The following is a 12,311-nucleotide window of genomic DNA, read 5'->3' as shown; positions in this document are numbered from 1 at the left end:
AAGTAACAAAAATAAGTACTTAAACAGGAGGCTTCAGGAAATAGTGTTAATTAAAGCAGTATGTTAAAAAAAAATTAGTGGCACAATATCAACGCCTACTAAAAGAAAAAACAAGAGTTTGTGAACACCATTTCCCCTTTTTTTTCTGGCGCTCATTTACAGCCTGATTATCAGCTGCAACCTCACATGCAGCTCACAAGCACTGAGAGCTGCAGCTGTGTATTCAGCATATGTTAAAACAAGGCTGCAAGCACCTTCCTGGTGGTCTGTTTATCTACTCTGAAATATGGGCCTCCTGCCCTTGCTCTTTCTACTTCTTTGAACAACTGCACTTTAAAGAAAAATCTCTGGAAATTAAATATATATTTCTTGGATGAGTACAATAATTGAGCTTAAGAGCAATTTTGACATTAAATTCCAGAAAAGGTCTCTAAAATCCTAACCAGTGCATGCTTAACTGCTTTTTTCCTGTTTGAAGTCTCATGTAGGGTGAAACATATCAGAGTATTTTTAACTACATAATATTTTGTGAATTATGTTAGTCACGAATGTTACTTAGTTAAAAAATCAGTTTGGGGAAAAACAACAGCTATTATTATATTTTTGCTATATCATCTGATTATTTATTTTTTGTCAAGACCAAAAAAAACAGCTAAACATATCCAGAAAATATTTTTGAGTATTTACCTCCTCTTGGAGTGAAAGGTGTTGGGCTGAGTGGGTAATAGGTACAGGAGCAACCAGAATTAAAGTTTCATGGTAAAGATGTAACAAAAGGAGAGGGAGAAACATACTTTAAAAAGTAAAACCAAAACTGGCTGACTTCTGAAACATCTGCTGACTAGCAGTTCCTCAGTAGTGGAAACTACTGAGGAATATCAATGTCTTTTATTTCTGTATTAATTGAAAAAATCAAAAGCTAGGTTACTGAAGTTCAACACACTAAACAACATGGGTTTGCATGTTAAGACATATTATTTCCACTTTTTTTTTAATCCATACTTTTGACATAGAAAGATATTGAGGAAGTTATGTAGTGCATGTGGTAATATTAATTCCAAATTCTGCATTTATCATTTAGCTACTTATTACTCGTTATCACTCTATTTCAAAATCAACATGAGAGTCACAAGACAAGGGATTTACTATTCAAAATTTTATGGTTCTGTAATAGGGCCACTGCAATCTAATGAGCTTCTACATCAACACTAAGATTTATTTTAAGAAGCTGAAAGTAACAGTAACAATCATCACCTTAAATGCATCATTCATTCAGCATGGACACTGGAATATCTTAGGTTTGTACCCCATTAAGTATACCCATTAATATTGTATTCCAGTATTTAGCAAAAGTTAAACTTGTACTATAGGTTATTAGGAGCCAGATTAAAAAAAGAAATTCCACCAAGACTGCAACACAAAGCCCCTGTCAAGAAAGGATCAAGATTTTCCTCAATCTACTGTAGGGAAAACAGAAATAAAACTTGGTTTAAATTTACTGAAAGTTTTGATTCTGCCTAAAAGATATTTCACCAAAAAATTCTTAACCTGCTTTATTGCTGCATAGACATCTACAGAAATAATAATGATAGTGAGTAATGAGTTCTATGGTTTTAATTCTTGGTGAAATAAGTATCTGATTAGATGAGAAGGATTACCTTAAGTCTTAGACTTTAAACTACAATTTGAATTTGTAAACACAGCTGTCTGATATGTCTGCCATGAGTTAAAATGAAAATAACAATGCTTACTATATTTTTTTCAAGCATTAAGAATAGGAAACTCCACAGATTGTCCCAGGAAGACTGTAAATGCAGGACAACTTTGCTGTAATACAATGACTATTACTATTCTTGAATCAGAAAGAGGTGAGCTGTAATGGCCAGAAATACAGGAGAAGACTAAAACATAGAGTTTTCATTACAAAAAAAAAATTCTTTTAGTGTACAAAATACCTGTCAAGACAGTAAAAATACCTATTGCTTACTGTACAATCAATAAGATAAGAGGGAGAACTGTCTAATTTGAATCTCTGTCAGACAGGCCTTTTACAAAGTGCTTCCCCTATAACAGAATCAGTGGTAATCACATAATCCTTCATCAAGGCAATTTTCCTTCTGTTTCTTAGAGAAGCTGAGCATGTATGAGAAAATTAAACTTGAAAAAAAAGAGAAAGCAATCTAAAGAACTTCACATTTCATATTAGTGAAAGGCAGGCACCCTTGATAATTACTGTCAGAAGGGTCTTGCCTGAAGGACTTCCTTAAATTAAAAAAAAAAAAAACAACCTCAGAACACTACTACAAGCAAGAACAGTAAGTGAACTGTCAGGTTCCTATTTTCAACACCTTTATTCCCTGTTACTGTCTTCATTTTTTAAAGCAATTTTAATTTTTTTGTCACTTTCATTTGGAATGTCAAACCAATTTGTAGGTTTTTCTGGCAAATTTGTAGGACATCAATAGGCAAGCAATTTCAGGATGTGTCAGTACTTTTTCCTGACTTCTTTACTGTTTTCAGTGCAGTATCCACTGACCACTCAACTCCCTATCACTCTCTCCCCCTTCCTTGCACCAAAACACTTAAGCACCTTCAGACACTGAGTAGGAATTCAGGTAGCAGGTATTAAATTAGGAAACATGGAATGCAACAAAAGTCTTAGCAGGGAGCAAAAGAAACAAATGAAGCTTCACAGCACATTAAATGGCAGACAGCAATAATCAGGAAGTGTAGCATCGCATTTGATTGTTATAAAAGGACAAAATTTGAGACTGGAAAGTCTCTTGCATATGGTAAGACAAACTTATGCAGCAAAGCAGGTGACATTTTCAGACTTCTACCTCCCTGAACTTACAACTCTCCCTTAAACAGAGCCACACTGACCCACACTACTTAGCCCAATACCCTTTCTCAGCAGGAGACATGAAGATCCCAGGAAGAGCTGGCATTTACAGGTTTCCCCCAAGGATCTTTCAATCCTCTATTTGCAGTAAAATTCAACAGTGTCCTGAGCTGGAGACAATTTAACATTTCTCGTCAATTTAACTCTTCAAATGTTTCATTCCATTATGGTGTTTGGGAAAGACATCACCACACCCACTGTCCATCGTGCCTGAAACCTATGAGCTTGTAGTGTGGTTCTCACAATTTCATGTGATCTAGTTGCTTCCAGCTCAAGACAAACTGACTTTGTCAAACCAATAAACTTTTCAGAACCTGGCAGCCCCCATGCAGTAGTGGTACTTTAAGCACAGCATAACATTGCTATGCTCATGACCAGAGCACCTTTTTTCATATTTAGGGAGGTCAAACACTTGCATCCATCCTCAAAGCCTTAAGGCTCAAAAATCTAAATCTGTTCTTTTCCTTTAGAATTATATTTTTTAAGGAAAAATCTACCAATATTTTACTTTTTTTTTTTTTTTACTTTTCCTTAAAAACCCACTGATTTAGTCTGTTTAAACTAGTAAATTTCCCCCCATTTCTATGCTCAAAATATCACTTCTCAGCTCTTCAGAAAGTGAAATTTTATACAATACTGAGTGGAATCAAAAGAAATCAATACTATTTATTTACTTGATAGTTGTGCCTGGCCTGAAAACTTGGAATATGAATGGAGCACTCTGCACTTGGTAGTTAAAAGATATTTTACTTGACAGTAAAAATATAGTCTGCGTAATATACATTATTGTCAGTATATACAGAAAAACCTATTTAGTAAAAATGGGGTTCAATGTTAAGATTAAACTCTTCAGGCAAACACCAGTCCTGACAAACAGGCAAAATGTCTGGGTTGCTGAGTCATGTAAGAAATTGAAGAGGAGGTACCGGTACTTTGCATGCCTAGGGAGAAGCCAGATTATCTCTACCATATTAAACACTTCTGCTTCTTGTGTGCTGGTCCACTCACAGGCACTCACTGGTTCCTACTGCATAAATTTAACAGACTTTGATCTCTTGATCTCCCTCAAGATGCTAGACTTCTCTCTTCACAGAATAACTCTTCAGACATTTTTCCATTCTTCACTGCTTTGCAAGCATGGATGTACCTTCTCCCTAAAAAAACAGAACTAGTCCCTACTCTAAAGCTTCTTTACTGGATTCTTTAAACAAGTCCCTACAGCTTTCCTGTACCTAACCTAACTGCATCTGCTCTGTTAATACTCTAGGTTTCCCTTTTTTCCTTTTTTAATAATAAAATTTATTAATTTAACTTCATTATTTCACTCATTCACTTCATCTTTTCACTCATTTTTATAGCTTCAATACCTTTCACTTCAGTTGTGTGGGGGTTGGGCTAGGGGTGGGGCTAGAAAAATGTGCTGGCAAGTAGTTGAATAGCTAATGCCAAGATCTGTGAATGGAGATTTTAAGCAACAACTTAATAAAAAATGCAACAAAGCAAAAGCAGGAAAGTGGGAAGGACAGTAAAGATACAAATCAACAAAAAAAGAAATAGGGCAAAAAAATCAAAGAAACTGGGGTAGAAACTTAGGGTATGCTAGAAAGAAACAAGACATAACACCAAGCTCCTATTCCGATAAATTGCTAATTCTCCTATGAAGAAAATTAATAAAGAAACAAACAATGTTTTTTTTCAGCATGAAAATCAATGAGATTTAGTATTGCTTCCTTTAAGACAAAAGGATGAATAACAGCAGCTCTAATGGCACAACTGCAACTTACAGATATCTATTTTTTTATTTACCCACAGGGTGGATAGAAAGGATTAAAAAGTACATCCTAAGTTTACAATAAGGACATTTATCCATGAAACAACTCCTCCTCTTTAATGATCTGAAGAGGGAATCTGGCCACACCAGGACTTTTTCATCTCTGCCTGTTCTTTAGAGTATCTTGGCCACATTTATTATTTCAAAGCATTATTTTTCTTCAGAAAAAAGACAATTGTACCTGGCCAAATAACAGAGAGATGGGAAAATTGTTCCAATACTTGCCTAGGAAGTTCTTAGCTCTTCTGCAGTAATGCAGACTTTTTCTACTGAACTTGTAGTATTTATTTCATCTTTTATTTACATTGCAAACATAATGCAAAAGTGTTGCATTCTTATTGCAAAATGTTCTTATTGTCTTGGTAATGGTGATACATGTGCAACAGATCCATCACATTCATGTCATGCCCCAGCTTTTTCTGGAACAATGCATCACTTTGTTTGGAGACTATTGTATTTCTTAACTTGGTGGTTCATCCTTCAAAATTTTTCTGTAGAGTGCAGCAGACATTCTGCTGGCACAAAATCTAACACCTGCCTAGTGGAAGTTCATGCTAGGCTATGAAAACACAATATATTTCTTGTAATTCTGTTAAAAAGAGGAATAAACTATTTCATTGGTTGATTGCAGGACAGGGTACATCTGTCATTCAGCTGGATGTGTGCCAAAGGATGTACCCACCGCGATCCTGACAGAGTTTCTTGATTCATGAGAGAAACTCTGTAAAGCAAAGAGTCTAACAGGGTTCTGGGACGACTGTAGAAGGGATCCATCTCTGCATTGTGTCGTTTCCCTCCTTCCACAGAGAAAGATGTGCATCTCATATAACATCATTAAATTGGTAAAGTTAAAACCAGGACCTTAATATCCATAAATATGTTCAGTGGACAGGGACACTTGTCCTATACAGTTTTGAGACCTGAGGAAGAAACATGATTAAGCACCAGAAATCATTCTGGGGAAATCAGGCTTTATTGATGTGCTCCACCTAAAGACTGGGAAAAAATTATTTCTATTATATAAGAGCTCCTTTACATTACTTACTATATTTTCTCAATTTTTTCCTAGATATAAAATTATGCCCTAGTGCTCCAGCCATGGAATAAAGTATCTTTATAATGACCAGCTGAACAATACAAAAATATTAATTTAACTTATGTGATGTCATATAGAGAGAATGCCACAGGTTTTTCTTTTCCACCTTTAACTTCACAGCATTTTTATCACTTACTCTATCAGTACTTCAATGCCCAATAAAAGCAAAGAACAAAATGCCATGAGAGGGATCTGAGTATTGAAAAAGTATGAATATGACATTTTTAACAGTAATTTTTAAACCACTGATATCCTGCTCAGCATCATCTCTTTATTCTTACTTCCATAACCAATGCAAGCATCAAATATTTTAATGCAATAAGAAGGAGGAAAAAAGATGCATGCACAGTTGTTGTTATGAAGAATCTCAAACTACTTTGAGGAACTTTCCTGTTCACCTAGCCCCTATAACACATAAAATAACAAATGCTCATTTTTTCTACATGTAAGCCACATGTTAATAGAAATTGTCAGTTTCTTTAACAAGGCATTTTATCTCAGTTCATGCTGGTAAGAAGAGTATCAATCGCAAAGACATGAAATTCTGTATTTCATAGAACATCACGGATCCTAAAAGGTTCCAAACTGTTTCTGCTTTCTTGATTCCCACCAGCAGATGAATCCTGGTATCATACTTTACTTGAATTAACCTTGACAATAATTTGCTTCTGGATACACTCTAAACCTTAGGCCACTAGAAATTTTCAAACTGGGAACAATAAGTATGTACATCCTACACAGAAACAGTATCCACTCATCATTTCAGTCACCAGTTCTTTGCATCAGTAAGTTCAATTCTAAGATCTCACACTGTGTCAGTTTCTTATGGTTGATTCATCTTTGTATTCTGAAAATAAAATCTCACTGGCAACTGAAATGTAATTAAAACATTTCAGCATCTAAGGGAAACAAAAAAAGGTTGACTAGAATGTAGATGCTTAAATAATTCCATCTCATTAGAAGGAGTTTGAGGCATACATAGAGTTCAGCTTTCCAGAAAACTTAGGCAAATCCTTCTTAGCTCAAGTAACCAGAAAGACAGCACATTATCCATGAGGGAACAAATTTCAAAATGCAGAACACTTGGGGACAGGTAGAATATGTCTTGTTTTGTTTCATTTTGGGGTAGTTTTGTTGGTTTATTTTTGTTGGTTTTGTTTGTTTGTTTTTGTTTTTGTCTGGTTTTGGTCTGTTTTTGTTTTGGTTTTTTTTTTTGTTGCTTTTTGTGTGTCTTTTGTTTTGATTCTGGTCTTTTGTTGTTTTAATTTTTTTTAATATAAATGGTTTCCCGTATCTTCAGAGTACCAAGTTGCAGTAAATATTCTTTAAAAAATTTTAAAGTGAAAGCCATGAGCCAAAAGAGATAATGAGTTCATTAAAGTAGCCACATCCCTTAAGTATGAAACTTGACGAAAAGCCCGTTTGTTTTTTAAAAAAATTGTTTCCTGTAGCTTGTAATTGCTAATGGAACGATTCTGTCATCCTTGTGCATAAATAAATAATGCCAATATATTACTTTAGCCTCTGAAAAGGACCAGGAAAATACAATTATCTCAACAAATGCTGTACTATATTTAACAAATAATTACATGCAACCTGGGCACATCAACTATAATTTTAGATTTCCCATAAGTTATCTATTGTGGCCTTAATTCAGTCTTGCTATTTTCTAAGGTTCAGAAAATGGAAATTTAAATAAATTCAGAATTTTTCCGAAAATAAAATATGACCCACATGTGTCATTAATTGAACATCAAAACACACACTTAAAATCTTTCAGAAGTTGGCCCATCTCCCAAAATTTGACACTTGCAAATTTGAACAATTTTGGATCTACACTATAGCAAAAATTTGTTCATAAATATTTACAAATAATGTGACAGCCATGCACAATATACTCATTATTAAAATAAATGCCCTGTGGAGTCCTAATGTTAGAGATGATGACAAAAAGGGAATTTCTGAGCAATTTAAAATATCTTGCATTACAATGGTATCCACTCAAACTGAAATTTTTACACTAACCATATAATTTCTTTTAAACAAATGGTGCTGACTTCCCTAAGGATTACCCTTTTCTTTAGTTTAGCATGTCCATCTCATGTTTTAAACATGCATTTTAGCTGCCTTTCAAAACACCTGAGTATTTTTACCACCTTGTAAAATCATATTTTCTATCCACGAAAGCAAAATGTCTGTTGAATAAGAGAATAATAACACCTCTGTAGAGGTAATTGTTCCATCTAAAAGTGTGTTTACATGTTCTTTGCTTTTGCTCTACAAACTGTGCCACCATTCCTCTGCCCTGTGGATTGATGCAGGCACTGATACAACTTGGACACCTGACTACAATTTATCATCTCAGTGCTGATTGTGAATGTGGTACTTGTGGCAGAGATGGTGCTTCCCACAGGTGCATCCTGCGTATGGTTACTTCCCCCAAAACAACTCTCCTGCTCCTGAAACAATGCCCATAAGAACATGAGAAGTAAACAAGTCTTGAAAATGCATAAATATCTCAACTAATGGGGCTGAATCCCATCTAGAGAAGGAAAAGTGGGCCATGACAGTAATTTTATGTGCAATTATTTAAATCAAACAGAATTGCACCAGTGCCTTGCTGTTCAGACAGATTCAAGCTATGCTTAGAAATGTCAGAAAAGGATATACAGTTCAATTTCCTGTATGTATATGAACAGCAGCTCTTTCTTGAATGAATCACTGCTTCCTGGAAATGCATATATGACACAAAACATCTATTTCGGATCTTAAAATTGTCAGCAGAGTAGCTTCTGGAAACTTATATTTTGCAATGGGCAAAGATTGTTCCAAAGATGTGTTTTTATTAGATTTAGACCTGCCATCTTTCAACCACAACCCATGGCACACTTGCCTGCTAGAATATAACATCTTTCCTGACACTTGTCAAATCACCTCCTAACTTTCCTCTTGGTGGAGCTGCTGGATGGAGCTTTGTGAGATGCCTGCATGGAGGTAAAGTGTATTCACTTTAATGTCACTCTGTTCTAACATGGGGGGAAAAAATCCTGTAGAAGAAACAATAGCTATTTTTGATGAGGTATTTTAGTCCTGTCGGGTTGGTACAACCTTTGTTTGTGTATATCACTCTTACAACATCAGATTTTGCTTCTCTATTTTTAACTGCATCATAAGTGCACACAACCTGCACTGCAGTTAAATTATGGAACCAGAAAGCTAAGTCTCAATAGAAACAGACACTTCCCAAACCTCAGTAGAGCAGCTCTCAAAACACTCTATATGAAGTAAATTTTGTCACCGCTTTTGAAAGCATTTACCCACAAATGCTGACAGCTGCCAATACTGAAGCTAAGCTTCAGCACACATCCTCGAAGCATCACACAAACACTGCCTTTTCAGTATTGCAAAAAAATGCATTTATGTGGGAAAAGCAATCTATAATGTCAGGAATACATCAAATATATGAAATTCCTAAAAAGAAAGCAGGCAATACTTGCAAAAGAGCCACATAAAAAACCCAAACAGCCCCAGGCACCTGTAAGATTCACTGCAGAAATATAAGGTTAGAAATATAAGGTAAGAAATATAAGGCTTGAATGAAGTCAAGCCTTACATGTAAAAAGAAAATGTATTGGGATATGCTCTTCTGACTGTAAGCAGAGTCACACAAAGCCCTTCAGTAAGTGCCAGTTATCATAAAGTAACAATGCAGCTCTCAGGGCTGCTTAACATACAGTCCTGTTCCTAGAAGTATAAAAGCAGTCAGACAATGTATGCACCTAAGAAAGCCTTTTAATTTCAGAAAGGAAACAGCCTTCTGTAAATAAGCACTGTTGGTGGCCAGCAAGTTTAAGTCTCCTACAGCATTATTTAGATTTTGTAAAAAGCTGTGTTCAGTGAATTTAAAACAGAGTAAGACATTAAACAGAGAAAACTTACTAATGTAGCAGGTAGTGGCCTAGTAAGATACTCATCTAATGATAGTATTTAAGTGTCCTTCTCTATAAAAAAACTTTCTGACACATGGAATACAATGTATTTGAATAAATAAACTGCTATCTGTTTCTGAGGGTGCTTGGTTTCGTTCTTTTACTATCATGTTATCACTTACTACTTAAGTCATATGAAATATGAAAGACTAATGCAAGTGATACATTTGCTTCTTTGCATATTTTCAAGAGATTTTTTAATTCCCTAATTTAGCAGTTATTAACTAGCAGATAAAGATCATGGGTATCTTCCTCTGAAAGGCACAGAAAACAGTAAGTAATAACACACATTACAGCAATTGTTGGATCTCTCTAAATCACAAATTGTGTCAAAAATATGATATAATTGGTTTTGTGTGCCCTATTTGTTTAGCAAAAGCATTTTTTATTCTGTTTTAGTATGGCAGCACTTGTCAGTCACAACACCCACAAGGGACTTTGCAACAAACATGAAGAAATGTTTCAAGGTTATAACAGCAAACATGTTTGAACATGATAAAATCAAATTTGATGGAACACATTCAGGGCATCTTGCTATGAATTAGTGAAAACATGAGAGAACAGTAAAGGCTGCCTGAAAGCTCCTTAGCTCTGCTACTTTCCAGAATATAACTCAGTAAGGCAACAACACAGGGTTCATGCAGACACTGAAGTGCTGCAGTCTTGTGTGGAGCACAACAAACAGCACCATAATAAATGAAAACAGTGACTAAACACAAAGCAGTTGCTAGAATAATATTTTTCTGATCTTTAAACACCATGCCTTACACAATGGGCTGGTCCAGATTTCTTTTCTATGTCCCTTTTTCACAGGGAGATCGCAACAGATTCCGCTTAATTAAAACTGAAGTAATTTTTATTTATAAACTTCCTATGATTCATACTTTTTGCATTGTGAAATTGCATTGAACATACTTACTATGCTCTTTAACCCCGCACACTGGATGGGAATTAAGTATACATAAAAGTTTCCCAAAGATATTAGAACATGGTTTAATTCCTTGAGCTTTCCTTAAAAATCTTATGAAGCAGGAGAGTTCAGAAACGATGAGACCACCTTATAAAAATCACAGATTTTAAATACAGCTCTTTTACCCCCAAATACTACTTTTGTGCCTCTCTTTATGGTAAAATAGTAGAGCAGTTGCAGAACAACTAAAAGGAATGGAATAGACTATAGACTTTCACAGAGAATTTAATAATTAAGTTCAATTCATTGACTAGTATCTCTGTCTCAACAGGAATGTTATTTTTCTATTATAGTAAACATTTTATTAACTAGTAAAAATAAAGCAAAACAGACAAAATTCTGGTCTCTTCTGAATTTATTTGGGAACTAGGAATTTCTTGTTGAAATCTTTGTTCAATTTCCAGAAAAAGAAATCTGCCATCTAAAAATGACAGATGGTTGGTTACAGATAGCTCACATCACTTGCAAGACACCTGAGTAATGTCAAAGAAACAGACAGGAAGGCCCTGGCCTTCAGTCCAAAAGCTGCTTGTTTTATACAGCACCTGCCACAACAGGAATGGTGTCCTTGAGCACTGCAGCAGCCCAGGCAGGAGGAGCAGGAGAAGGAGAACTGAAAGTTCCAGCAGTGTTAATTCCTGGGGACTGCCCATTGCAGCACCCCCTCTGCCTGTTACTACACAGAGGGCAGAAGCCATAGCTGGGGCTACATCAAGCAGGTAGTGGGCATGGAAAAGCTAAACACAGAAAAAGAAGTCAAGGAGCCATCCTTGCCACAAAGGAAATTGACGGCTTATGGTGTGAGATGTTCCACAATGGAGAAAGCAACCAGCCTAAAATAAAGTCAATCACTTCAGATTTAGTAAGAGATTGGATTAGCCAAACCCTGCTCAATTGTTTGAAAATTGGAAATGCTGCAGATACTAGACTACACTCCATATATTAATGGATTAAATTACTCTGATCTTATGACTAAAATTATCAGTGGCTGAAATGCTGATTTAGTCTGTTTGTTTAACTTTTCATTAATTAATGCACTCAATTTATTGAAACTTCTTCCTTTAAAGTATTCCACTGGGGCTTCATAATATTCCTCTGATTTCCTCAGGTATTCTCAATTATGTTGGTTGTTCAGACATTAAGAGATGCACTTGCCACGTTCATACCTCTCCCATTACGCACACTGATGTGCTCTTGTTAATAATTATGGGTATCTGCATTCCTCTGTTTCTAGGTGTAACACACAAATCATTGCAGAATAGACTATACTTTTATGTATTTTATATATAATATTTTATATATATATGTTTATTATATATATATTTATATATTTTTATACACATATATATTATACATATATATTATATATTATACTTTTAGGGAAAGGAAGTCACAGCCATGATTACTCTATGGAAAAAAAATCTGGTTTCCAGAAACAGGGGTGTGCTTGTGGGTTAAAGTTTTATTTAGTGCCTGAAAAGAGTTCCTCTGTTCTTTTTTTTAGAAGCAGGTGATCAGACAAC

The sequence above is a fragment of the Parus major genome, chromosome Z (genome assembly GCF_001522545.3).
Source record: "Parus major isolate Abel chromosome Z, Parus_major1.1, whole genome shotgun sequence".
Lineage (NCBI taxonomy): Eukaryota > Metazoa > Chordata > Aves > Passeriformes > Paridae > Parus > Parus major.
The sequence above is the reverse complement of the archived record's forward strand: the minus strand, read 5'-3'. Positions refer to the sequence as shown.